The sequence below is a fragment of the Macaca mulatta genome, chromosome 14, assembly GCF_049350105.2.
Source record: "Macaca mulatta isolate MMU2019108-1 chromosome 14, T2T-MMU8v2.0, whole genome shotgun sequence".
Lineage (NCBI taxonomy): Eukaryota > Metazoa > Chordata > Mammalia > Primates > Cercopithecidae > Macaca > Macaca mulatta.
In genome coordinates this window covers 130,558,600-130,581,795 of record NC_133419.1, presented here as the reverse complement: position 1 = coordinate 130,581,795, position 23,196 = coordinate 130,558,600, and the positions used below count along the sequence as shown (strand labels likewise).

Below are 23,196 nucleotides of genomic sequence, written 5' to 3'. Positions count from 1 at the left end.
TTTCACCTCCTTGGTTAGATATATTCCTAAGTATTTTAATTTTTCTTTGGCAGCTGTTGTAAAAGGGATTGTGTTCTTGATTTGATTCTCAGCTTGGTCATCATTGGTGTATAGCAGTGCCGCTGATTTGTGTACATTAATTTTGTATCCTGAAACTTCACTGAATTCATTTATCAGATCTAGGAGCTTTTCGAATGAGTCTTTAGGGTTTTCTAGGTATATGTTCATATCGTTAGCAAACAGCAACAGTTTTGACTTCCTCCTTTGCAGCTTGGTATAAAATTCTTTAAATTTTTCTGTATCTGAAAGTTTTCATAATAAAATGTTACTGATTAAAAATATGTTTTTAGGACTATACATTCAGGGATCATTTCTGTAGTTTGTTACTAGAGAAGTTTCTCTGAATGTATAGAGCACTGGAAAAATCAATCTTTTTTTTAAAAAAAGAAAAATATATATATATTCTTATTATAAAGCAGTATTGGCAGCTGTATAAAAACCAGTAGCATGCTGTATCCTCCATGTCTGTGTACAACAGTCCTCTGAAAAATTTATTAATTCTTCCTAGTCTTTTATCACTGAAAATGGTCAAGCATTAAAGACTGTTGTAAAGAGGATTCCCTCATTACTTAGGAGGCTTCTAATTAAGCTCCTTCCAATATGATTTTTTAATACTCTTATAAATATTTCATATATCAAATTTCCGCCTGTGGTTTCCTGACATTTTGTAACTCCTGTTGAATATCCTCTTTATATAGGCATTATGGGGTGTTTTTGCTTTTTAAGTGCTACCACATTCACAACTGTAACAGATAGTCCTTGGTACTTCAGAATAATTGTTTAAAATTTATCTCCTGTTAAGCTTAAAGTTACGTTAGTTTTTCTTTGTTCTTTATATTAGAAATACTTCACCCCATTTTAAGCAATGAGCTAGAAATATTCCAAGCTATAGGATTTAAAATAGTGATTGTATGTGTACCTTTAAAAATGAAAAAAATACATTGGATTTGTATTATACTTCTGCTTAAAGGCCACGTTGAGTGTTAATGTTTTCACTAATATTATTAGTTACAACGTTGATATTGGCTGTCACATTTTTACATAACTTACCCTGGAGTAAATCACTGACTTGTATTATCATGTTATTTCATGTTGATTACTCTGTCTTGCAAGAGTGAAATGGGTGGGTGAAGCTTATTAATGTCTCACTCTTAGAGAATAACATCCTTCGTGTCTCCACATTGAACATTCTTCCCTTTTAATACTTTTCTTATATAGCTTTAAAAAAAAAATTACAGATGTTTGATACCTGGCCTTTTTACAATTTTGGTATTCTGTTACTTCAGGATATTGCTACCCTTCTACAGGTATTAAATGATATGTTTTGTTTTGTTTTGTTTTGTTTTGAGACGGAGTATTGCTCTTGTTGCCCAGGCTGGAGTGCAGTGGCGCCATCTTGGCTCACCACAACCTCCGCCTGCCGGCTTCAAGCGATTCTCCTGCCTCAGCCTCCTGAGTAGCTGGGATTATAGGCATGAACCACCACGCCTGGCTAATTTTGTGTTTTTAATAGAGACGGGGTTTCTCCATGTTAGTCAGACTGGTCTCGAACTCCCAACCTCAGGTGATCCTCCCGCCTCGGCTTCCCAAAGTGCTGGGATTACATGCGTGAGCCACTGTGCCCAGCCTTGGTGTGTATTTTTTAATGCTGAAGTGATTGGCTGTTGATTTGGTTTTGATAGTTTTTCACACACTCAGCATAACTACAAACATCTTGGCAACATGTAACTAAGACTGTGAGTCTCTGGAATCTAGTTTTTGTGGAACTACTACCCTCTAGCTTCTGAAACAACTTTAGATGATTCCTTTTAAAAATTATTTTCTTTTATTCAGGTCTTAACCTGTTGGGTATCTGATCCTTGCCTATTCTTGGCAGGCAAGCATATCCAGTAGTGTATTTTATTAAATAATCGTGCTTGTTGATAAGAAAATAAAGAATAAGTTTTTCAGGGACTTAGATTTACTTATTTTGCTTTAATTTCACTTTTGTGTGTGTGTGTGTGGGTGTGTGTGATGGAATTTCACTCTGGTCGCCCAGGCTGGAGTGCAACAGTGCAATCTTGGCTCCCTGCAACCTGCACTGTCCTGGTTCAAGAGATTCTCCTGCCTCGGCCTCCCGAGTAGCTGGGATTACAGGCGTGCACCACCACGCCCAGCAAATTTTTGTATTTTTTAAGTAGAGATGGGGTTTCACCATTTTAGGCAGGCTGATCTCGAACTTCTGACCTCAGGTGATCTACCCACCTTGACCTCCCAAAGTGTTGGGATTATAGGTGTGAGCCATCACCCCGACCCTCGTTTCACTTTTTTACTGGTGGTGGTTACTGATGTGTGTATGTGTTTCTTCTACTTACAGCTTTTTCTCCTTCTTCCATTTTTTGTGGGTTTTACTTTTTCTTTGGCTCTTTGCTTTTCTTACTTTCTGCTTTGGACCTTCCCACTGCTCATTTCCTTTTTATGGCTTTCCATTACTGAATCAGGACGGTTTCTTTTATCTTTGGTGCACTTCACATGCTGTATAAAAACTAAGCCATTCTTCCAAGAGAATTATTTTTATTTACAGGAATCACTGCTTCTCTTTGTCTTTGGGTCCACTTGGTATTGTTTTTTCCTTCTTTCTACTTTCCGCCACTAGTTTTACCTAGCTTTACTTTGAGAGGCAGTATAGCATAGTGTAAGGAGCACCAATTAGCATGCTAGCTGGGTTCAAATCTTAACTCTGTTACCTGTTGTGTGGCTAATTCCTTAACTTGTCTATGCTGCCTTTTCTTCATTGGTAAAATGGAGATACCTGGTGATAGCCATCACAAAAGGTTATGTGAAAATTAAATTACATAATATGTAAAAGGTACTTAGAACAAGACTTGGCACGTACTGGGTACTATGTAAGTATTAACTATAAGCTAATGATTATTGTTACTTTTTTTTTTTTTTTTGAGACGGGGTCTCCCTCTGTCACCTAAGCTGCAGTGCAGTGGTGTGATCGTGGCTCATTATGGCCTCCATCTCCTGGGCTCACCGGGTTCAAGAGATCCTCCCAACTTAGCCTCCTGAGTAGCTGAGACTACAGGTGCACTCCACCACTCCTATCTAATTTGTGTACTAGAGATGGGGTTTTGCCGTGTTGCCTTGGCTGGTCTCAAACTCCTGGGCTCAAGCAGCCTGCCCAACTCAGTGCTGAAATCACAGGCATGAGCCACCGCACCTTGCCTATTGTTATTACTTTTAATATAAAATGGTTCAAAGCAGTTGGATCTTCAGTGCCTCTTATCAGACATCCTTCTGGTTTATTTTTTTCTCCACATTTATTTATTTATTTATTTGAGACAGAATCTGGCTCCATTGCCCAGGCTGGAGTGCAGTGGCACAATCTCTGCTCCCTGCAGCCTCTGCCTCCTGGGCTCAAGCCACCTTCCCACCTCAGCCTCCCAAGTAGCTGGGACCCCAGATGCACACCACCACAAGCAGCGGATTATTATATTTTTTGTAGATACGGGGTCTCACCATGTTGCCCAGGCTGGTCTTGAACTCCCAAGCTCACATGATCTGCTTGCCTTGGCCTCCCAAAGTGGTGGGATTAAAGGCTTGAGCCAGGATACCTGGCCTCCACATGTTATTTTTTATGTTTCATTGTCTTGACAATTCTGCTTCATCATCTCTTCTCTCAGGAGTCTACCTCTTCTTATAACTTGAAAGAGGAGTAAAGCCAAAGCCAGACAAGAACTCTAGCTACTTCTCACCACCCCACCAATAAACTTAACTATAGCTGTACTCTTTCTTTCCTCTCCCCATGTCCCCAGCCTGGTCTTCCTCCTGTTTAAGGCCAATCCTTTCACTCATCCTCTGAATCCCATTTCCTTCTACCTATCTAGGGACCTCATACCATCTGTTATCACCCGTTTCCTGTGTCTTTAACCTTTCCCTCTTTTCTATGTCTTTTCCGACAAAAATCAAAACATTCTCTTTATATTTTACTTTAATAAAAAAAAAAATCTTAGAGAAAAACAAAGGAAAAAAACATGTTCTAGCTTGTCCATTCTGTAAAAAATCAGTATACTCTCTTGACCCCTTATTTCTGTCTAGCTAACCCCCTTGCTGTATTTTTAGAACCTAGCTACTTTATGATGAATTGTCTTTACTCACGGTTTTCACTTCCTCATGTCTGTATATTCTTTCCTTTTCTATGGCAATTTTCTAACTGTTCTACTTTTTTCTTATGTGCTATTATAAGGTCATCAGTGACTCCTTTGTGGCTAAATCAAATAGACTTTGGTTTCTATCTTATTTGACCAGTCAGCTGCATTTGACACTGTCAGTCACTACTCCTTGAAATACCTTGTACCCTTGGTTTCTGAAGTAACTCCTGCCGTGCTGGTTATTCTGTATATCTATCTCTTTCACAGGTTTCCCTTCTGCTACCCCACCTTCACTTTTTTCCTCTTCATTTTTTTCTTAATTGGTCTAGCTAAAGATTTATCAATTTTGCTTATTTTTTTCAGAGAACCAAGTTTTGGCTTTAATTTTTCCTATGGCTTGTCTGTTTAATTTATGTCTGTGCTTTGTTTTGTCTATTTATTTTGGGTTTTCTTTGCTCTTTTTCTAGCTAAGGTAGACGTATAGACCACTGATATGTGTGTGTGTGGGGGGGTGAAATACACGTAACATAAAATTTGCTATCATAACCATTTTTAAGGGTACAGTTCAGTGGCATTAAGTACATTCACATTATTACACAACCATCACCCCCACCCATCTTTCAGAACTCTCTTCATCTTTCAGCAGTGTGACTCCGTATTCATTAAACAGTAACTCCCCATCCCTCTCTACCCACATCCCCAGGCAACCACCCTTCTACTTTTCTGTCTCTGAATTTGAGTGTCCTGTAACTACATCATGCAATTGGAATCATATGGTATTTGTTCCTTAATTATTGGTTTATTTCACTTGCATAATGTCTTCAGGGTTCATTTGTGTTGCAGCATATATCTGAATTTCCTTCCTTTTTAAGGCTGAATAATATTCCATTGTGTATTTATGCCACATTTCATTAGTTCATTCATCTCTTGTGGACATTTGGGTTGCTTCTACCTTTTGGCTATTGTGAATAATGCTGCTTTGAATATTAATGTACAAATACTGGTGTGTGCTTGCTTTCACTTCTTTTGAGTATCTGCCCAGAAGTGAAATTGCTGGATCATATGATAATTTCTATTTTTTATTTTTTGAGGAACCACTATACTGTTTTCTACAGTGGCTACACCATTTTACATTCCCACCAGCTGTGCACAAGGATTTTAATTTCTCCACATCCTTGCCAAGACTTGTTATTTTGTTTTTGTTTTTTTTTAACTATTAGACATTCAAATGGTTATGAGGTGGTAAGTCATGATATTTAGAGACCATCATTTCTTTTTTTTTTTTTTTTTCCCCCCAAGACAAAGTCTAGCTCTGTCATCCAGGCTGGAGTACAATGGCACCATCTTGGCTCACTGCAACCTCTGCCTCCTGGGTTCAAGTGATTCTCCTGCCCCAACCTCCCAAGTAGTTGGGATTACAGGTGCGCGCCACCATGACCTTCTAAATTTTGTATTTTTAGTAGAGACGGGGTTTCGCCATGTTGGTCAGGCTGGTCTGGAACTCCTGACCTTGTGATCCGCCCACCTTGGCCTCCCAAAGTGCTGGGATTACAGGCGTGAGCCACCGCGCCTGGCCTGGAGACCGTCATCTCTAACATATCCTTTGAAGCTACAGATTTTCCTCTAAGTGCTGCTTTTGCATCCCACAAATTTTGATGTTGTCATATTTTCGATATCAGTTAAAAATATCCAGTTTCCTTTGTTGATTCCTTATTTGACCAGCCCATGGGTTATTATTTAGAAGTGTGTTGTTTAATTTCCAGATATTTAGGGCTTTCTTGATATTTTATTACTTTTTCTGTTTCGGTGAGAGAACATGCTCTGTGCATTCATTCCTTTAAAATTTATTAAGATTTGTCTTATGGCCCAGCATATGATCTTTCTTGGTGAACATACCACTTTGCACTTGAAAAGACTGTATATTCTGTGCTGTAAATGTCAATTTGGTTAAGATGATTTCCCTTTACATCTTTTTTTTATTTTTTGAGACAGGGAGTGCAGTGGATTGATCTTGGCTCACTGTAACCTCCACCCCTCAGGGTCAAGAAATCCTCTCACCGCAGCCTCCCAAGTAGCTGGCACTACAGGTGCATGCCACTATGTCTGGCTAATTTTTGTATTTTTTGTGGAGACGGGTTTCACCATATTTCCCAAGCTGCAGATTTTTTATATCTTTACTGATGGTTTGTGTGTGTGTGTGTGTGTGTGTGGTTCAGTTCTATAATTGCAGAGAGGGGTTATTAATCTTCCAACTATTGCTGGGCATAGTGGCTCACACCTGTAATCCCAGCACTTTGGGAGACTGAAGCAAGCGGATAACCTGAGGTCAGGAGTTCAAGACCAGCCTTGCCAACATGGTGAAACTCCGTCTCTACTAAAAATACAAAAAGTAGCCAGGCGTGGTGGTGCATACCTGTAGTCCCAGCCACTTGGGAGGCTGAGGCAGGAGAATTGCTTGAACCCGGGAGGTGAAGGTTGCAGTGAGCCAAGATCATGCCATTGAGCCGAGATCGTGCCATTGCATTCCAGCCTGGGTGACAGAGCGGGACTTTGTCTCGGGAAGAAAAAAAAAGAAAGAAATGATGGTCTGTAAATATCAATGATTTACCACTTCATACCCATTCGAATGTCTAATGTAATAGTAAATTACATTAGAGATCATGCCACTGCACTCCAGCCTGTGCGACAGAGTGAGACTCAGTATTTAAAAAAAAAAAAAAAACTTCAACTTTTGGCCAGGCATGGTGGCTCACACCTGTAATCTCAGCACTTTGGAAAACTAAGGTGGGTGGATCCATTGAGCCCCAGGAGTTTGAGACCAGCCTGGGCAACATAATGAAACCCTGTCGCCACAAAAAAATACAAAAATCAGCTAGGTGAGGTGGTGCACGCCTGTAGTCCCAGCTATTCAGGAGGCTAAGGTGGGAGGATTGCTTGAGTCCTGGAGGTCCAGGCTGTGTGTGTTGTGATTGTGCCTCCTCTCTCTAATCTAGACAACAGAGTAAGACCCTGTCTCAAAAAAACAATCGTCAGTTATTATTGTGGAATTAACTTTCCCTTTAATTTTGTCAGTGTTTTATTTTGAAGCAGACTCTTTTTTTTTTTTTTTTTGAGACAGAGTCTCACTCTGTCGCCCAGGCTAGAGTGCAGTGGTGTGATCTCGGCTCACTGCAACCTCTGACTCCCGGGTTCAAGCGATTCTTGTGCCTCAGCCTCTTGAATAGCTGGGGTTACAGGTGAGCGCCACTACACCTGGCTAATTTTTTTTGTATTTTTTTAGTAGAGACGGGGTTTCGCCATGTTGGCCAGGCGGGTCTTGAACGCCTGACCTTGTGATCCGCCCGCCTCAGCCTCCCAAAGTGCTGGGATTACAGGCTTGAGCCATTGCGCCCGGCCAGCATACTCATTTTTTATTACTCACTTCTATCTTTGATAATACTTTGTCTTTAGTCTGCTTTGTCTGGTGTTAAAGTAAGCCAACTCCAGCTTTCTTGTACATACTGTTTGCATGATATATATTCTTCCATATATCTATCTGTCTTTTTATTTAAAGTGGATTTCTTATTTAAAAAACATATTTGAGAATGCTTTTATCTCTTCTGACAATCTGTGCCTTTTAGTCAAAACATTTAGTTTATTAAAATGTTTTTAATTTTTACATTACTTTGAAAAGCAACATGTATTAGTTTGCTAGGGTACCATAACAAACTATGACAAAGTAGGTGGCTGTTACAGAAATTTTTGTCTCATAGTTGTGGAGGCTAGAAGTTCGAAATCAGGCATAGGTGGGGTTGGTTCCTCCTGAGGACCATGAGGAAAGCATCTCTTGTTCCATGTCTCTCTTTTAGCTTCTGGTAGTGCCTTGGCTTGTGGCAGCACAACTCCAGTCTTCATGGGGCATCCTCCCTATGTGCGTGTCTGTCTACAAATGTCCCCTTTATACGAGGACACCTTAATGATCTCCCTTGAACTTGATTACCTCTAAAGACTCCATTTCCCTGATTAGGTCCCATTCTGAGGCACTGGGGTTCAGGATCTCAACGTATCTTTTTAGGGAACCCAATTCAACCCATACCAAGACATATATAAAGTTAACTGCTTGTGCAGAGGTAAGTTGGAGAAAGCCACTGTGCTTGTGTACATATTTTTTAAAAAGGTACAAAAATTTAATTATATTAAAACAGTAACATACATTTGTGTGTATGAGGGAGGGATATTTAAAATTAAAATATTATATAATCACAAGAAAGACCAGATATTCTTGCTCTGCCCTTGGGCAACTAAGAAAATTAAGACCTGTTTTATATCCCAAAAATACAGTACTCAATGCTTGCAACCCAAGTCAATTTATACTCTTGTTAGATAAGTTTAAATTCTAAAGGCTACAAAAATCTTGTTAAATCAAGGGGAAAAAAATTCATTTTAGAACAGTTATTCAAGATAAAAGAAAGGCATGTGTTCAGTGAGGGAACTGCCTGCTGTCAGATGATTTTTTGCTAATGTGTTTAAAGATTTTGGACTTCTCAACTTTCTTGGTTTTCTGGTAGCCAAATCCACCACCACCTCCTCGCTTTTTCTGCTTGCCTTCATTGTAGTTGACGTTCAGGTCAACAAAGGGAGGCACCTTGAAACCAAATGACAGAGTAACTTGAAGCAAATTTAAGTTATTTACATTAAAGATCTGTTTCAGAGAATGGGAATCATAGGCTCGTATGTATGACTTAAATGCTTCCTGGGCTGACTTACGAAGAAAGTAATTCTTTTCAATCAATTTTTCAAGCTGAGACTGAATGTCAGAAATTTTAGACCAGGAAAAGTCAAATTCACTTTAATGGAACCTTGGATTCTTTCAAGTAGCGAAGAAAACCGAATTCTTCTGGGCCCAAAATGGTCAAGGCATGCGTTCTTCCATTTAGGCCTCTGGCTGTTCTACCCACATGATGAATATATTCCTTAGTGTCATCCAGATGGTCATAGTGAACAATCCATTCGACTTCAGGAATGTCCAGTCCTCTTGGTGCCACATCCATACACAATAGTGTTCGCAAGTCTGCATTGCAGAACTGGAAGAATGTGGTTGTACATTTATTTTGCTTTTGGTTTCCATGAATGGCCAAGACGGGCAAATCAATGTAGTTCAGCAACTCTTAGTGGTATTTCACGGACATACAAGATGAAAAGAAGACCATGAGCTGCTTCTTTCAGTTCTTCTTAAGGAATGTAAAGAGCAGAAGGAATCTCTTTCCGGAAGGACAAACAACATATCCCTGCTCCAGACCATCCACTGTTGCATTAGCTTTATCATCATCAACACTAACATAAAATGGTCCTTTTTCAGAGAAATCCTTGCCAGGCCTTCAACTTTTCAAGTTTGGGTGGCAGAAAAGAGCATAGTGTGTCTACGTGTTGGCAAAAGTTTAAATATTTGCTTTAATTCCTCTTCAGACCCAACATCCAAGATACGATCGGCTTCATCAATAACCAGACACCGCAGATTTTATACATAAACCCTGGAATATTCTGCATATGGTACAGCAGGCGACATGGTGTGGCCACAATGATGTTTTTTTTTTTTTTTTTTTGAGGCGGAGTCTCGCTCTGCCGCCCAGGCTGCAGTGCAGTGGCGCGATCTCGGCTCACTGCAAGCTCCGCCTCCCGGGTTCCCGCCATTCTCCTGCCTCAGCCTCCCGAGTAGCTGGGACTACAGGCGCCGCCACCACGCCCGGCTAATTTTTTTGTATTTTTAGTGGAGACGGGGTTTCATTGTGTTAGCCAGGATGGTCTCGATCTCCTGACCTCGTGATCCACCCGTCTCGGCCTCCCAAAGTGCTGGGATTACAGGCTTGAGCCACCGCGCCCGGCCGGCCACAATGATGTTAATCTCATTAGCAAGTTTCTGTGCTTCAGCACATCTGTTACTGCCACCCATTATCAACCTATAGGTATGCACGTGGTGAGCCATTAGCTCCTTAAGAACACCAAAAGTTTACATGGCTAGTTCTCTAGTAGGTGAGAGAACAAGGACCCCCGATGCATTCCTGGGCATGAATTTTAACAATGGGTTCAACTGCAGGGATGAGAAAAGCCAGGGTTTTACCACTGCCTGTTTTTGCAGCTGCTAGAAGATCCCTGCCTTCCAGAAGTGGTCTGATACTTTTATGCTGAATTTCAGTCATGTTTGTAAAACCCTTTTTTTTTTTTAAACTTCAGAGTGTTTTCATTGACGAGATTACATAGAGAGGCAAATGAAGTATCCTCAGACGTTCCTGTCAGTCCCAGGGGTAGGCTGGGCACCTCACTGTCGTCATCATTATCTGGCTTCTCCACGTTATTTTCTGTTTCTTTAGGAGTCTCAGCACTTTCTTCTTCAGATTCTTCTGTTTTAAGTTTTTGCTTTTTTTGTATCAGTCCCAGCATCATTCACTGTTTTTCTCTTTTGATTCTGAATTGGGAGACTGCATTGCTGCTTCTCCATTGGTTAATATGGTGGATTTCTGGGGAGATTTTTTAGCTTTTATATTTTCCACTGCTTCTTGAGACACGTCTCCATTTTGAGCTTGTGATAAGCCCACATTCATAGAGTGTTTTGATTTTTTAACCTTTCTACCTCTCATTTTTTCTTCAGACACATCTCCATTTTGAGTTTCTGACGATTAGATTTGAGGCCCCTGCAACTTTAGGTTCTGGTGCCGCAATTTGAGTTTCTGCTTCTTGATCTTCTTGCGCAGGAGTGTTTCATCGGCAGGTGAGACATTGCTGTCCAAGAAGTGCCTAGACCACAACGCCACACAGTACAGCTACTCAGTTCTCGAGGCTGATGTTACTTCCACTTGTGTACATATTTTAAAGCATATATGCAGTTGAACTCTTGAGTGCTTGGTGTGGACACTTAAAAACTCTTTAGGGAAAACAAGGAGCTCTTTAAATGCTAGTTGACTAAAACTGACTTGAATTTTACTTGCTCGTGTAAGGAGCCACATGGATGAATAAGATAGATAGGCCTTCTATTCAGTCATTCTTTCTAGATACAATAATATGATGTGAATAGCAGATATCCCTTAAGTACTGTGATTAACCCATTTATGCCTACCGTTACATTATTGGAACCCTAAGCATGTGGGAGTTATTTCTATCCTGCTGAAGGTCACCGCTAAGGTCTGATTGCAAAAATTCAAATAATTGCAACCTCTGGCATAAATGGGTTAAATTATTATAAATGACAGCATAAGGGGGTGGGAAAAATAACTGGGAAATGAAGATTTTTTTGGGGGGGTGCGTCATATAGACCTTTGTGTAAATCCTGGTTTTGTTACTTAGCTAAAGGGCTGTGGACAATTTAATCTGATTTTCTGTCTCCTCCTTTAAAACTGGATTTATTTTTATTTTTATTTTTTAAAGACAGAGTCTCTCTCTGTTGCCCAGGCTGGAGTGCAGTGGTGTGATCTCAGCTCACTGCAACTTCTGCCCCCCAGGTTCAAGCAATTCTTGTGCCTCAGCCTCCCGAGTAGTAGCTGGGGTTACAGGCGTGCACCACCACACCCAGCTAATTTTTGTATTTTTAGTAGAGATGGGGTCTCAAACTCCTGGCCTCAAGAGATCCACCCATCGGCCCCACAAAGTGCTGGGATTACAGGCGTGAGTTACCGTGCCTGGCCTATAACTGGATTTAAAATATCCTTTTACCAGGTTTGTGAATTTGTGAGTCCAGAGTGAGATAATGACACTTGGTGGGAGTTACTCAATATATATTAATTTATCTTCCCTTGATGTGGAAAGTAACAATCAGCATGACTTGGTGACTACCAGCAAGGAGAGGAAATTCTAATCGTTTAATGTTTCTGAATTAATTGATTTATTGATAACTCTCCATTACTTTTTCAAATCTCTGAAATAGAAAGGGCTTATTCATAGAGTAAAATGATTAGAATCTTTGTTTCATTGAAAAACGACTAGTTATAAAATGTTTGTTTGTTTGTTATTTTTTTTATTTTTTGAGTTGGAATTTCGCTCTTGTTGCCTAGGCTGGAGTGCAATGATGCAGTCTAGGCCCACTGCAACCTCTGCCTCCCACGTTCAGCCGATTCTCCTGCCTGTGCCTCCCAAGTAGCTGATATTACAGGTGTGCACCACCATCCCCAGCTAATTATTTTAGTAGTAGTAGTAGTAGTAGTAGTAGTAGTAGTAGTAGTAGAGATGGAGTTTCATCATGTTGGCCAGGCTGGTCTCAAACTCCTGACCTCAGGTGATCCACCTGCCTTGGCCTTCCAAAGTGCTGAGATTACAGGCGTGAGCCACCATGCCCGGCCAGATGGTCTTTTTTTTGATACAAGATCTTGCTGTCATCCAGGCTGGAGTGCAGTGGTGAAATCACAGCTCACTGTAGTCTTGACCTTCCAGGCTCAAGTGATCCTCCTGCCTCACTCAGCCTCCTGTCTAGCCGGTACTACAGGCGCACGGCATCACACTTAGCTAATTTTTTAAAAAAAATTTTTATTAGAGACAAGGTCTCTCTGTGTTGCCTCAGCTGGTCTTGAACTCCTAGGCTCAAAGGAGCTTCCTCCCTTGACCTCCCAACATGTTGGGATTATAGGCATGAGCCACTGTTCCAGGCCTAAGATTATCTTTTTAAACTCAGATAAGGTAGTCCATTTGCAATTCTCCCTGAAAACGTAAAAAACACTTAAGGGAAGTAAACTAACGTGAAATAAAGATCACAAAACATTTTCATTACTGTTCAGAAAAAGAAAAAGCATGTTCCCAAATATGAGTTCTCATGTGAATCCAATCTAAAAACTTGGTTCGTATCATGGGAAAAAATAGACATTTACTTAGATTGATAAGAGTGACAAGTTTAGAGCAAAATATAAAATATGAGGTACTGCTATATTTGTAAAGAAAAAAAGACTCAATAGTGAGAAACGTTTTAATAATTTTTGGTGGGGTGGTTGAGTTGTAATTTTCACTAGTTCGAGTACACATGATTACATTTTCCATGTAAGTTTAACATGAAGTTCCTGTGTTGTGCTGTGATTCTTCCATTCTTAAATCAATTGTTTTAACAGGTTTCCTACAAAACATTTGTATGTTGTGTATGTTGCACTCTTAAAATACTAATTTATATATTTTGTTTGCCATTTGCAATTAAGCTTTTAATCATAATGTGACTGAACCTAAAAGAACAATATGCTTCTCACAAACATAAGCACCATAAATCAAGAACATTTACTCAGTGATTTTTCAGTACACACTTTTATTTCTATTTTTTTAATTTTTAATTTTTTTCTTATGATCTTGTTGCATACCAGTGTATGCACTCTTTTAGGTGGTTATAGAATATAGACAGGACTCAGCCTTGTCTGTCAAGTCGCATTAGGCCCATGACTGAGCAAAATCTGTAAACTACTTGCTGATCACTTGTATGTAAAATATACTAGTGAATAGAGTAGTGACTTTTTTTATGGAATCACTGCAATATAATAAGCACTATTAAGAGTATAACACATAAATGTTATAGAAAGAAATAATTAAGAACATCTGCTGTTGATTTGTCCACACAAATCTTGTACACAAATGTGCACAGCAGCTTTATTTGTAATAGCCCAACTTCAAACAACTTAAGTCTATCAGCAATTAAATGATAAAACAGATTGTGTTACATCCATGCGATGGAATAGTATTCAGCAATAAAAAGAACAAAAATCCTTACGCTCAACAGCGTGGATGAATCTCAGAATAATTATGTCCATGAAAGAAGCCTGAAAAAAAGAGTACGTGCTATATAATCCCATTTATATAAAATTCTAGAAAATGGCACTACTAAAGTGAAAAGCACATTGATAATTCCTGGCAAGGACAGGAAGGCGAGATTGCAAAGAAACTTACAGAAATTGTGGCAATATTCCTTATCTTGATGGTGGTGGTGATATATATGTCATAACTCATCAAATTGTACACTATGCAGTTTATTATACATGAATTATATCAGGAAAGCACTCATAAAGTGATTTTTAAAGAACCTGTGCTGGGAGTACAGATGTGATTGATTCCATAAATATATTGGAATAATCCTTGGAGAGACAGAGCAAATACCCTGGTAAACCTAAATTGATATGATATCAAACACAGGATCTGTGGGTCTAAATAGAACTACCACCAGAGTTCAGTGTAGAGAAAGACAGCTTGGTTTAATAATAAAATGAGAATAGGATTTAATTAAAGTCAGAGGCTTTGAATTTGAGTCCCTGTTAGCCCATATTTTCTCTAATCTTTATTTTTCTCATCTTTAGTTTCATTAAGATTTTAAGATCCAAAGAATATATTTGAAAGTACATCTGAAAGTGGCATCAAAATGGAAGGCTGGCTGGGCACAGTGCCTCACACCTGTAATCCCAGCACTTTGGGAGGCTGAGGTGGGCGGATCATGAGGTCAGGAGTTGGAGACCAGCCTGGCCAACATGGTGAAACCCTGTCTGTACTAAAAATACAAAAATTAGCCGGGCATGGTGGCACACACCTATAATCCCAGCTACTCAGGAAGCTGAGGCACGAGAATCACTTGAACCCGGCAGGCGGAGGTTGCAGTGAGCCGAGTTTGTGCCACTGCACTCCAGCCTGGGCGACAAAATGAGACTCTGTCTCAAAAAAAAAAAAAAAAAGGCTTTGCTGACATTTAGGTTAGAAGGGAAAACAAAATAAAACAGAATTTGACCTGTGGAGATCAGTGAGGAGGGAATTCCGAAAAGGGACCAGAGCTGGGGAAGTGGGATTATGTATGATGTATATGGAAAATGAAGAGTCAAAACCAGTTGAGGGCAGAGAGTTCATTTTGCAGAGCAGGGAGGGAGAGACACCAACCTAAAGTATCTAAAAGCATAATAGATTGTGAAATAGCGAGAAAGTTTACCATCAGGATATAAGTTGCTGTTACTAGCCCTGTAACCTTAGCCAAGTCATTTAATTCTCTGAACCTCAATTTCCCCATCAATATAATGGGAGATAATAATGGTTCTGCCAGATCTCAAGGATTTTATATATTTAAATCAGTCCATATCAGATGTGATAGGGTGTAGGATAGTGCTGAAAAGTACCAAGTACTGTTGATAGCTCAGCGTGATTATCAAGCTGTGAGCTAATAAGTGTCTGGACTCAGATAATTGTATTTTAGAGACAGTTTAAATAATGGTAAAGATTAATATAAGGCCAGTGAGACTGAAGGCAAGGAGATCAATCAGGATGCTGTTTCAGTAGTCCAAGGCAGCGACAGTGGAGAAAGGAAGGGATGGATTTGTGAAATAGGTCTTGGTGACCAGGTCTGTGTTAGGAGGAAAAGGGGAAGAGAAATTGTATTAGTTTTCTGTGGCTGTTGTAATTAATTATGACAAATTAGCTTAAAACAACACATTAATTTTCTCACAGAAGCTTGAAATTATCATAACTGGGTTGAGATCAAGATGTTGGCAAGTACTCCTTCCCTCCAAAGGATCTAGGGGAGAAACCACTCCTTTCCTCTTCCAGCTTCTGTGGGCTGCAGGCATTCATCTTGTGACCATATCATTCATCACTGCAGTCTTTACATTGCCACGCCACCTTCTCTTCCCCACCTTTCACCTTCTCCTGTGTGTGCCAAGTCTCCATCTGCCTTCCTTCTATAAGGAGACTTGTGACTGTATTTAGGGCCCACCTGGGTAATCTGGGATCATCTCCCCATTCCAAGATATTTCATCACATCTGCAAAGCCATAAAGTTATCTTTCACAAATTCAAGGGATTAGAACATGGACATTTGGGGGTTTTAGCTTTTTGGAGTTGTACTGTCATTAGTACTTGAAAAAGAAGAATACATTTTTGAGAGATGGTAATGAATTCACTTGGGACCTGCTGAAATACCTATGGGACATGTGTGTGAGGGTATTCAATTTATGTTATCGGAAAACCTTGAATCAGGTGACTGAAACAATACAGACATTTATTTAAAACAAAAAACAGCCTCAAAGTTGGTTAAATTAGCAATTCAGTGATATCCTTGAGGACCTAAGTTCTTGCTTTGCCATCCGTAGGCTGGCTCTCCTGTGGTAACAAAATGAGCCCCATAATTCTAGGCCTTCATTCCAGATATGAAAACTTAATTGGCTTGTTTTGTATGCCCCCCTCCCTCTGCCCCACTTTTTTTTTTTTTTTTTTTTTTTTTTTGTCTGCAAGGAAACCTAACTTCTGAAGCTACCCAGCAGGTTCTATTTTTCTTGGCCAGATAAACATTCTCTTGACCATCATCTTTTACCTAAAAGAATTTTTTTTTTTTTTTTTTTTTTTTTTTGTCGAGCTGGAGTCTTGCTCTGTCGCCCTGGAGCTGGAGTGTAGTGGCGTGATCTCGGCTCACTGCAACCTCCGCCTCCGAGTTCAAGCAGTTCTCCTGCCTTAGCCTCCTGAGTGGCTGGGATTACAGGCACATGTCACTGTGCCTAATTTTTGTATTTTTAGTAGAGACGGGGTTTCACCATGTTGGCCAGGCTAACTCTTGAACTCCTGACCTCAGGTGACACACCTGCCTCGGCCTCCCAGAGTGCTGGGATTACAGGCATGAGCCACCATGCCCAGCCACCTAAATTTTTTATATCTACATTGCAGATTTGTTCAGGTAGGGACCCCTGCCTTAAATACACAAATAATAAACTCATCCACCTTCAGTGACAAATGGCAAAACAGACCTCTTGAGCATTTCCCACATCACATTGTTTTACTACTTTTTGGTTTGCAGATTTGGTAGAATCTTGCAGATGTGGAGCTATCTTTCTGTGGTTTATTTAAATAGCAGTCCATTCACCTTGCTTAGTCTTAAATTCTTGTCTACAAATTCCTAACCATGTCCTTTTTTTTTTTTTTTTTTTTTTTTTTTTTTTTGAGACGGAGTCTTACTCTGTCACCCAGGCTGAAGTGCAGTGGTGTGATCTCAGTTCTCTGCAACCTCCGCCTCCTGGGTTCAGGCAATTCTCGTGCCTCAGCCTCCCGAGTAGCTGGGATTACAGGTGTGTGTCACCATGCCCGGCTAATTTTTGTATTTTTAGTAGAGACAGGGTTTGCCATGTTGAGCGGGCTGATCTCGAACACCTGACCTCAGGTGATCTGACCGCCTCAGTCTCCCAAAGTCCTGGGATTATAGGCATGAGCCACCGCACACAGGCCCAGTCCTGATTTTTAACATTAAACTTGAAAGCGGTGGTTAATGTAGTCTGGGCACTCTCCTTGGGGATTCCCAGAACCTTTTAGAGAGTACATGAGATCAAAACAATCTTCTAGCAATGTTTTAAGACGTTACTTGCCATTTTTCATTCTTATTCTTAGATATACAATGGAGTTTTCCAGAGGCTACCTACTTGAAATGTGATTTTTTTTTTTTTTTTTTTTGTTTGAGACAGAGTCTTGCTCTGTTGCCCAGGCTGGAGTACAGTGGCATGATCTCGGCTCACTGCAACCTCTACCTCCCAGGTTCAAGTGATTCTCCTGCCTCAGCCTCCCAAGTAGCTGGTACTACGAGTGTGCGCCACCACACCAGGCTAATATTTGTGTTTTTGGTAGAGACGAGGGTTTTACCATGTTGGCCAGGCTGGTCTCGAACTCCTGACCTCAGGTGATCTGCCTGCCTCGGCCTCCCAGAGTGCTGGGATTACAGGCGTGAGCCACTGCGCTCAGCTGAAATGCGATACTGTAACAGACTTAACACATATGAGAATTCAGTTGATTTCCAGTAAACCACACTCAGTGCTACTCTTGCCTTTTTTTTTTTTTTTTTTTTTTGGTCTGAGAAAATTTAGTTTTTTGAAAACTATGTTGTCTTAAAATGTAACAGACTTACTGTTATTTTTAGATGAATAATTTTTTAAATTTCTAAGTTTTAATTTATAATATGGTAAATATTTTTAGATATAGTTCATATAAATATAAAGCAAAAGCTCTTTTGGGTTCTCAATAACTTTTAAGAGTGTAAAGAGGCCTGAGATTCAAGTTTAAAATCCGCTGTCTAGTGTTAATGCCACTCTAACCACATACTCCAAAGTTTTTCCATTTCTCCAATCATTTTTTCCCGTCTTTTATTATCAGTTATCATGTAGGTATATCATCTTCATATGTTGCAGAATTTGTTGTAAGTACTTCAGAGTCATTCATTCTGTTTAATATTGATCCCATTTATGGGAGCAGCAGCTTTCTCATTATTTATTAATATATCTCTGCATTTTATTTCCAACACCTCTCTTTGTTAATACTTTCACCATTCTTACTGTTTTTGTGCTTATCGAACATGCTGGATTTAATAATATTCATACCTCAAAACTAAGCACAGAGAAAAAACTAATGAAGACTAGAGAGCTAAGACTTACATGACCACACAAGACCATTATCATCATCTCTTGGTAATGAGCATAATTAACACTCTTGCTCTGGGAAATGACTTTGATTTATGATAAATATTTATCAGTGGGGAGTATCTGTAATTTTTATAAACTTGGCTGTGAAGGGAGAGTGCCTGAGAGATCATACCCAGTTTTGATGGGAGGTGAGGGATGGGGCGTGGAGAATCAAAAATTAGTACTAGATTTTAAGCTATGGGTGCCTGAGCAATTGAAGGTATCCATGATTAACAGATTAAGAAATTCTTTAGTGGTATGTTAGTTGGGAAATAATTTGAATTTGTTTTCAGACATTGAATTTGCAAAATGGCGAACACATTCAGATGGAATTGTCTGGCACTCTTGCTGGACAGTAGAAGCCCAGAATTGACATTCAGAAGGATATTACTGAGATTTTAGTCGAAGGTGATAGAGTCAGAGATCTGTCAATAATGATAGCTTATCTGTTAATCACCATATTCTTATGTAAACAGTCTGTGCTAGGCACTAGGCACTTTACACAGACTCGTCTCATTTAATCTGTATCACAGTCCTCAGAAAGCTCCCTTGTTTAAGGTCATCCAGCCACTACAGTTGTATAACCATGATTAACGTGCAGGTCTGTCTGAACTAAAAAGCTGTTGCTCTACCTAGTGTACATGCTGTCTCCAGGCAATATTAATATATTCATTGATAATTGAATTGAATGTGAAATACTTGAATAAAGCCTAATTATGCATGAGGTGAAGAAATCTGTTACTGAGTTTTGGGTAATTTGAAAAGACTGTAATTCTTTTAATTAATGCTTAGTAATGTGTCAAAAGATTCAAATGTATTTATCCTTGTGGCGATCTTCTGTAGGGACAGGGATACCGAGAGTGTCTGTGGCAGATCTAGAATTAGAAACCTTAATAGGAATTGAGTAGTTATGGTGTGAGGTATACTTTATTGGGAAATTTTCAGGTAGTAAGTTTCAGAGAATATTCAAATTAATAGATTTTTTAAAGTTTATTGTAATTTTAAAAATACAGGTCGACAAGTGTGTATTTTTCTGGGATATTCAGATAATCAGAATAGGCTAATGTCTGTCAAGGCAGCAAATAACTAAAGCTAAGGACTCAGCTTTTAATATTCTGGCCCATTGGTAATTTTTTCATTGTTTTAAAGATCATTTTGTTACAGAATTTACCTGATTTCCTCTCAGTCTGATAATTTAGAAAGGAATTTACTGTAATGAGTCATAACATTTTTCCACATCAATCTTTTTAGTTGTGCAGTTTGTCACTTTTGGGATAGTTGATTTACTGGTTTGAACAGATCGAATATGAGTTTTAGAAGTAGTAAGATTTTCATTCTAATAAGAACAGTTGTTCTTTTATAGAAACAATTATTCTTACACTATTATCAAATCACTAAAAAGAATACACTTACAGGGGGGCTGGATCAGTGGCTGGAGCATTACCCCCTGCTGCAGACTGGCTGCTAGCAATGCTGAGAGCAGGGTGGACAGCATGGGTTGCTCTCAGGATTTGTTCTGTGCCTTGTGGAGATCACTGTCAAAAGAAGTGAAGGAGCATGTGGGCATGAACTGGTTTGGGAACAAATACTAGTCTATCCCAGAGTACAAGAACTGGAGAGGTGAGGACAAACTATTCAAGAGAAAAGAACTGTAGAAGCAACAAATAAAAAAGACTGTGAAGTAGGGGATAGTCCAACAAAATGGGAAGCTTGGATCAGAAGAACAAGAAACAGGCTGGGTGTAGTAGCTCATGCCTGTAATCCTAGCACTTTGAGAGGCCGAAGCAGGCAGATCACCTGAGGTCAGGAGTTCGAGACCAACCTGGCCAACGTGGTGAAACCCTGTCTCTACTAAAGAGAGAAAAATTAGCCAGTCATGGTGGTACATGCTTGTAGTCCCAGCTACTCAGGAGACTGAGGCAGGAGAATCACTTGAACCTGGGAAGCAGAGGTTGCAGTGAGCTGAGATTGCACCACAGCACTCCAGCCTGGCTAACAAGAGTGAAACTCCGTCTCACCAAAAAAAAAAAAAAAAAAAAAAAAAGCAAGAATGACTCCACCTACTGTGGAGGAAATACTAAAGAATGAAAAATACAGAGAAGAAATTAAAAAGCAAAGATTTTTGTGAAAACCAAAAACTGCTTAGTAAAGAGACTAGTGAGGAACTCTTGGCTCCACCAGTTCAAACTCAAAGGACATGGCTTTGCTCCATACTTCGGAAAGGAAGAACCCTCATTGGCTCCCACTGGCACTTGTTGAGCTAAACTACATTTCCTGAGCCATAAAATTATTTGCCCTTTAAGCTCTAAAATTCAAATTTTTTCATTCTGTTTGAGTGTTTTAAAATATTGCCTCTTTTTCAATGTGTTCATTCATCCTTTATTTTTTTTAGTCTCTAACATAACAGTTAAGCCATTAGTAGTAATAGTTGTAGTATGAGATAATACCAGTCCCAGAGTCACACTCCATAGTCTGGCATGTGGTTCCCCTAGAGACACTTAATGTAATATTGACTATATCACAGCAGAAATTTTCTATAACTCTCTGTATCTCCAAAAACTGGGAATTTATAGAGCTGCTATCTGAAGCCTTATTCTTATTATTTCATTATTATTATTATTATTTTGAGACAGGGTCTCACTGTTTGACCTAGGCTGGAATGCAGTGGCTCAGTCTGGGCTCACTGCAGCCTCGACCTCCCAGGCTCAAGCAATCCTTCTGCCTCAGTCCCCCAAGTAGCTGGGACTACAAGCTCACACTACCATACCTGGCTAATTTTTGTATTTCTTTGTAGAGATGGATTTTTACCATATTGCCCAGGCTGGTCTTAAATTCCTGAGCTCAAGCCATCTGCCCGCCTTAGCTTCCCAAAGTGCTGGCATTACAAGCATAAGCCACTGCACTCGGGCTAAAGCCCTGTTCTTGACCGGCTTCATTCAGGGTCCTTAAAAGAGATCTTAGCAGAGGTTTGGTAATTACTATCACTTGATCAGTTGTGAAGTAAAGTAAGAGCTTTAGGAATTGGACTTCTATAGCTTAATTGCCACATACTTTTGTAAAGTACCACACCTGGCCCCCAAGCATTTTGGATAAGGGATATGCAACCTGTTTATAGAAAATCATAAGGAATTCGTTTAAAAAGTATAGGACTGCCGGGCTCGGTGGCTCACGCTTGTAATCCCAGCACTTTGGGAGGCTGAGGTGGGCGGATTGTGAGGTCAGAAGATAGAGATCATCCTGGCTAACACGGTGAAACCCCATCTCTACTAAAAACAGAAAAAAATTAGCTGGGTGTGGTGGCGGGCGCCTGTTGTCCCAGCTACAAGGGAGGCTGAGGCAGGAGAATGGCGTGAACCTGGGAGGCGGAGCTTGCAGTGAGCCGAGATTCGGCCACTGCACTCCAGCCTAGGCAACAGAACGAGACTCCATCTCCAAAAAAAAAAAAAAAGAGTATAGGACTAATAAACAAGTTGAACAAGGTTGCAGAATATAAAACCAATATACAAACATCAGTTGTCTTATTATGCATTTGCAGTGAAGCATTAAATTAAGAAAACAGGCTGGATTCAGTGGCTCATGCCTGTAATCCTAGCAGTTTGGGAGGTCAAGGTGGGTGGATTGCTTGAGCCCAGGAGTTTGAGACCAGCCTGGGCAATGTGTCAAAACCCCATCTCTACAGAAAATACAAAAATTAGCCAGGCTTGTTGGTGGCCCATGCCCGTAGTCCCAGCTACTCAGGAGACTGAGGGGCAGAGATCAGTTGAGCCCAGCAGATCAAGGCTTCAGTGAGCCATGATCATACCAGTGCACTCCAGCCTGGGCAGCAGAGTGAGACTCTTGGCTGAAAAAAAGAAAAAATTAAGAAAATGATTTTTTTCATGGTGATGTCAAAAGAATAAATTAACAAAGAAAAACTCATACTCTGAAAACTTAAAACATTGCTGAAAGAAATTATAGACTAAATAAGTGGAAAAACACCCCATGTTCACGGATCAGAAGATTCAGCATTGTAAAGATAGCAGTATTCTCCAAACTAATCTATAAATTCAATGCAGTTCCCATCAGAATCCTAGCTGACTTTGTAAAGATTGACAGTCTGATTCTGAAATTAATATGGAGTTGCAGGGGACCCAGAATAGCCAAAATAGTACTGAAAAAGGACAAAATAGGAGTACTCAGCTTCTTGACTTCAAAATTTACTGCAAAACAACAGTAATTAAAGCATTGTGGCACTGGCACAAGGACATATAAATCAGTGGAATAGAGAGTCCAGATATAAACCCATTTGTGTTCAACTGATTTCCAACAAGGATGCCAAGATCTTTCAGTGGTAAAAGAATACACTTTTTAACAGATGGTGCTGGGACAACTGGATAGCTACATGCAAAAGAACGAGGTGGGACCATATACAAAAAATAACTCAAAATGGATTAAAGACCTGAAACTTTAAAACTCCTTGAAAAAAAAAACATATTAGTAAATCTTCATGACTTTGTATTTGGCAAGGAATTTGTAGATGTGATACCAAAAGCATGAACAGCAAAAGAAAAACACTGAACTTCATAAAAATTAAAACCTTCTGTGCTTCAAAGGACACCATCA

General features: G+C 39.8%; 1 protein-coding gene and 2 pseudogenes across 24 annotated transcripts in view; 2 read left to right on the top strand and 1 right to left on the bottom strand.

The window, feature by feature from the left end:
- Positions 1–23,196, top strand: part of ZBTB44 (zinc finger and BTB domain containing 44) — an 85,903-nt gene that overhangs the window by 9,784 nt on the left and 52,923 nt on the right. The gene's annotated exons all lie outside the window — the stretch shown is intronic.
- On the top strand, positions 349–426 carry LOC114672585 (small nucleolar RNA U3; annotated as a pseudogene).
- Positions 8,509–10,950, bottom strand: LOC715458 (ATP-dependent RNA helicase DDX18-like; annotated as a pseudogene).